At 45.6% G+C, this 5,875-nt stretch overlaps 1 long non-coding RNA gene across 1 annotated transcript; it reads right to left on the minus strand.

Annotated features, from left to right (window-relative positions):
* Positions 1–3,388: 3,388 nt before the first annotated feature.
* Positions 3,389–4,062, minus strand: LOC135279664 (uncharacterized). The gene is made up of 2 exons (XR_010346888.1): positions 3,933–4,062; positions 3,389–3,871 (listed from the first exon to the last, which is right to left on the minus strand). It is a non-coding gene; the product is annotated as an uncharacterized LOC135279664 (long non-coding RNA).
* Positions 4,063–5,875: the final 1,813 nt, after the last annotated feature.

Genomic DNA, 5,875 nt, shown 5'->3' on the forward strand with positions numbered 1-5,875 from the left:
TATTTTTGCTCAATTGTTGTTGTGTTTTTTAAGCAGATGGATTTTCTCCAGGCTGCCTGTTCGACCTCAGTGGTCCCTGGTGTCTCCACCAGCTTCTCCCTTCTGATAATCTATTTTTTAATAAGGAAAAACTGTTGTACCTTTAACAGAGATGTTCACATTTGCCCCGGAGCCAGAGAGGCACTTGAAGGAGATTTCATTTTTATTTTCTTTTCCCTTGTGCTTTCCATCTCTGCCAGTGGCCTCGGAGCTGATGGCAGAGCTGGGATCCTGCTCTGGCCTCGGGACATTTGATTTCAGTGTATTTAAAAATCAATTACTCAGTATTATCTTATTAAAAGAAAAGCTGTTCCCTTAGGTTAGCAGGCTGGGAATGTCATATTCCACCCAGGATTCAGACTTCACGTCCCCTCAGGTCTGTGTGTGGCCAGGCTGAGCCTGTTCCTTGTCCTGCAGGGCTGGTTTCTCTCTTGGTAACCTCATTTCTCTTAGGAAGGAGCTTTCCCTGCTCCTTGTTTTTATTGAATTGCCCCCCATGCAGGAGGGAAACCCACCAGCCCCAAAGCCTGGATGCTTCCCCTGCTGTGTTCCCTGGGTGTGGGCTGCTCAGCTGGGGAAAACAAGGAGCCTGGGATCAATTTTGTTCCCTCCACCTGCTGAATTCCTTATCACCCGCCTGTGCCTGATAAGTTTGTGTGTACAGGAAGGGAGGGGATTATTCCTGAGGTGTTTGCCCAGCTCCAGGTGCCCTTTGCACTGGGTGCCCCCTGGCACCTCCCTTTTCCTGCTCTTTCTGGCTGGGTGCTTAGAACTGTTTTGTGAGGCTGCAGGGGCACTTTGGGAAGTGGGAGTGAGATTTGGGGCTGCTTAATCCCAGCCCGGAGGGCGTGAGATGCATGACCAGGAACCCTGGAGCTGGGAGAGCTCCTGAGCTCCGGGAAGTGCCAGGGGACAGTGTCCTTGTGCTGCTTGGGAAATATCAAGGGACAGTGTCCCTGTCCTGCCTGGGAAGTGCCAGGGGACAGTGTCCCTGTCCTGCCTGGGGAATGTCAGGGGACAGTGTCCCTGTCCTGCGTGGGGAATGTCAGGGGACATTGCCCCTGTCCTGCTTGGGAATGCCAAGGGACAGTGTCCCTGTCCTGCGTGGGGAATGCCAAGGGACAGTGTCCCTGTCCTGCATGGGAATGTCAAGGGACAGTGTCCCTGTCCTGCTTGGGGAATGTCAAGGGACAGTGTCCCTGTCCTGCTTGGGAAGTATCAAAGGACAGTGTCCCTGTCCTGCTTGGGGAGTGCCAGGGGACAGTGTCCCTGTCCTGCTTGGGAATGCCAAGGGACAGTGTCCCTGTCCTGCTTGGGGAATGCCAAGGGACAGTGTCCCTGTCCTGCTTGGGGAATGCAAGGGGACAGTGTCCCTGTCCTGCGTGGGGAATGCAAGGGGACAGTGTCCCTGTCCTGCCTGGGGAGTGCCAAAGGACAGTGTCCCTGTCCTGCCTGGGGAATGCAAGGGGACAGTGTCCCTGTCCTGCCTGGGGAATGTCAGGGGACAGTGTCCCTGTCCTGCTTGGGAAGTATCAAAGGACAGTGTCCCTGTCCTGCCTGGGGAGTACCAGGGGACAGTGTCCCTGTCCTGCTCCTCAGGTGGTGGCTGTTGAGGCAATTCAGTGATTTTTGGGTTAAAAAGCGGTGTCACCACACCCAGCAGGGTCATCAGTGCAGCTGGCAGCAGGCTGGGTTTAAATCCCTGCAGGTGTGCCGGAGCAGCTGGGACTGCAGGAGGAGCCCCTGGAGAAGGTACGGGATGTCACGGGCTGTCCCCTGTCCCCGTTCCCTGCCGGGCGGTAATTTCACCACGCAGCAGCTTTGGGAAAGCTGATCCAGCTCCGGGGGGTTCCACCCACCCATTAAAGCCGGGCTCAGCCCAGCGGCTGCTGCAGCTCTGCTCCTTCAAGGCTGAGCACAGCTCCCAGCCCCTCTCCCTCCCTCGGGAGGGATCAAAGGACGGCTGCTCGCCCGGCTCCGGGGGTTTTATTGCGTCTCTATTAAAGCTGTTAAAAATCTTTCCATTGTGGCAGTGTCTGGGAGTGATAAGTATTCATAACAGAGGGGATTCAAGATGGGCTTGGTTGTAAAAACACCTCTAAGCTGGCTGGATTTATGGCTGTTAAATCATCCCTCCTCTCATCTGTCACAGCCTTTTCAGATGTTCATCACCGAACAACAGCGAGGCTGGGGCCATAATTTGTGCTGCAGCGTGGAGCAGGAGGAGGGGAGCCCTCTCCACCAGTAACTGCCTCAGGATTTATGGAGACTTCTCCCAATCTTTTTTTTTTCCCAAGCAGAAGAGGCTTTGCTTCTCTTTCTGCTGTTGCCAGCTTGTTCAGCCAGCTGGAGCCAGGGAAGTCCGGGTGGATTCAGAGCCCTGCTGGGAGGGCTGGGAGCAGCTTGCAGGGAATTTGGGGCTGGCCAGGATCTGCAATGGGGGCTGAGCCTCTCGCTGGGCTCTGCTTTGGGGCTGGGTCCTCCCACCCTGCCCAGGTGTGGGGATGGAACACGGGAAAATCCCACTGCTGCAGCTGGCAAAGAGTCCTGGAGAGGTTTGAGGGAAGGGAACTCAAAGATTTGGGGATGGAACACAGGAAAATCCCACTGCTGCAGCTGGCAAAGAGTCCTGGAGAGGTTTGAGGGAAGGGAACTCAAAGATTTGGGGATGGAACACGGGAAAATCCCACTGCTGCAGCTGGCAAAAAATCCTGGAGAGGTTTGGGTGGGAAGGGAACTGAAAGATTTGGGTCCTGGTATTGGGGTGTAGGCTTGGGGGGCTGGTTCATCAGGCTGCAAACCAGGGGCTCCCTGCCTGCTCTGCAGCCTGGGGGGAATTTCTGGAGATCTGGGATCGTGTTTAGAGACACCTGCTCACTCTGCACCCACCTGAAAGGTCAGAGCTTGGGTATATTTTTGTTGGATTGTGTGAACATTTCCAGGAGTTGGGAATTTTTTTTTTTTGTTTGACACTTGCAAGGTGTTTTTTTTTTTTGTTTTTTTTTTTTTCTTCCCTGTGTGAAAATAAAATATTCAAAGCAGAGTTGGGGAATTTACTCCTATGAACAAAAAGGTGGGAAGGGAATTCCATAATCCCGTGGAGGCTCCAACAGGAGACATTTACACCCCTGTGGCAGCTAATAATACATTACTAATTGCTAATATTAATAAATCTACTGTTTATTATAAGAAATAAGTAGTATAAGTGTTATAAGAAATAATAATTGTTTCAGGTTGTAATAGGTGATTGTACTACTGCATTCTAAAAGATAATATTGTAAATAAAATTTAATAGATTTAATGGATAATTTTTAGATAATAGATATAATAGATAATTTAATAGATAATGTAATCCCAACAGTAGAATTTATTGATGATTGTATTAATAGCTAACACCAATTCTGTAGATGCTGATGCTTACAGGAGATGACAATAAATGCTAATACAATAAATGAATAATAAATATTAATAAAGCTAATAACTGGGCCCTTGTCACCATGCTGAGAGGACAGAGGGCAGAGGATGGGTGACACCACTGGGGTCACCTGAGGCCTTGGGCTCCCCTGGACTGGACTGGCACTGTTTGGTCCATTACACCAAAGTGTCCCTTCCTGTTTGGCCACAGCTCGTAAGAATTAACCCCCGTGTCCCCACTTGAGCCCCAGATCAATTAATGGGGACACAAATGACCTCAAGGAGCCCCTGTGTCCACATCTGACCCCGCAATCAATTAATGGGGACACAAATGACCTCAAGTAACCCCCAGGTCAATTAAAAAATACATAAATGACCTCAAATAACCCCTGTGACCTGAAGTAACCCCGATCAGGGCCTCAAATGACCTCAAATGACCCCTGTGACCTGAATTAACCCCGATCAGGGCCTCAAATGACCTCAAATGACCCCTGTGACCTGAAGTAACCCCGATCAGGGCCTCAAATGACCTCAAATGACCCCTGTGACCTGAAGTAACCCCCAAAGAGGGTCTAAAATGACCTCAAGTAACCCCTGGAGGAATGAAAAAATACTGCAATGACCTCAAGTAACCCCTATGACCTCAAATGACCCCAATGACCTCAAGTAACCCCGATCAGGGCCTCAAATGACCTCAAATGACCCCTGTGACCTGAAGTAACCCCGATCAGGGCCTCAAATGACCTCAAATGACCCCTGTGACCTGAAGTAACCCCGATCAGGGCCTCAAATGACCTCAAATGACCCCTGTGACCTGAAGTAACCCCAATCAGGGATTCCAATGACCCCAAGTAACCCCTGTGACCTCAGGAAAACATAATGAAGAGTTCAGTGCACAAAATCTCATTCCAGAGCTGTTGCTGAGAGAGGTTTCATGATAATTCTGCATAAAGTCACTTTCTGAGCTGCCAGAGCGAGGCCAGGGCCCTCCTTTCTCCAACTGCTGCACTGGGCACACCAGCGTGGAACTCCAAAGCAGTGCTTCCGTGACAAAAGATGGATAGGATCTACCAATGTTCTATTATTAAATTCAATGGGGAGTTTCAGGGGGTCTTTATTTGCTGCAGATGCAGCCCAGGTTTGCATTTACACCCAGGAAAAAAGCTGCTGCCAACAGAGGGGGCAGGCACCGAGTCCTGGCAGGGATTTGTGCCCAGGTTCTGCTCCGAGTCCTGGCAGGGATTTGGGCTCAGGTTCTGCACTCCAGAGTGCCCTGAACAGGCAGGGGCAGCACCAGCACTGAGCTAGAGAGAGAAGAAAGAAAGGGAAAGGGAAAGGGAAAGGGAAAGGGAAAGAGAAAGAGAAAGAGAAAGAGAAAGAGAAAGAGAAAGAGAAAGAGAAAGAGAAAGAGAAAGAGAAAGAGAAAGAGAAAGAGAAAGAGAAAGAGAAAGAGAAAGAGAAAGAGAACACATGAGAAAAAACCTGGTCTGACCAGGACTCGAGTCTCTGGGATTCAAGGAGTAACACAAACCCTTCTGCTTGTGGGAGAAAACTTCACAACACAGCTTTGAATCCATACTTTATTTTCACTTATTTTATTTATTTTAAATAAATTTTTTTAAAAAATCTTGCAAGTATCAGACAACCCCAAGTGCTGGAAATGCAGCCACCCTGCAAGGAGTAACACTGAGCCCTGGCCACAGGCTGAGTGTGCAGTGACCGTGTGAAGGCAGTGCTGAGCTCTTCAAGGAAAACGAGCAGTTGTTTATTACTAATTTTTATATATATATTTATATTACTTTTATATTTATATTTACATTTTTATATATGTACATATACGTACATAGTGGTATATATTATATAATTATACAAAATATTACATATATATAATATGTTATCTATATTATACATATTATATATTTTATATATAATGTTATATATAATATTATATATAATATATAATATTATCATAATATATACTATATTGGGATATATAAAATATATAACTCTACAAAATATTACATATATATAATATATTATCTATATTATACATAATATTATATAGTATACATAATAATATATTATATATAATGTTGTACATAATATAATATACTATATATAATATTATATATTATATAATAATATATATTATATATAACAATATATTAAATAATGGATAATAAATTCTATATAATTACATATTGGATAATTAAATTTCTATGTATATAATTTATTATGTAATATATAATTTATTATATAATATGTAATTATATATAATTTATTTTATATATAATATGTAATTATAAATATTTTATTATTTATTCTATTCTATTAATTAATCTATTATATATTCATTTTATATTAATACATCAATCTCGAAGGCAAAGAGTTCTAAGTTTAAAAGTCCCTGCTAAAGCATTAG

The sequence above is a fragment of the Passer domesticus genome, chromosome 12 (assembly GCF_036417665.1).
Source record: "Passer domesticus isolate bPasDom1 chromosome 12, bPasDom1.hap1, whole genome shotgun sequence".
Classification (NCBI taxonomy): domain Eukaryota; kingdom Metazoa; phylum Chordata; class Aves; order Passeriformes; family Passeridae; genus Passer; species Passer domesticus.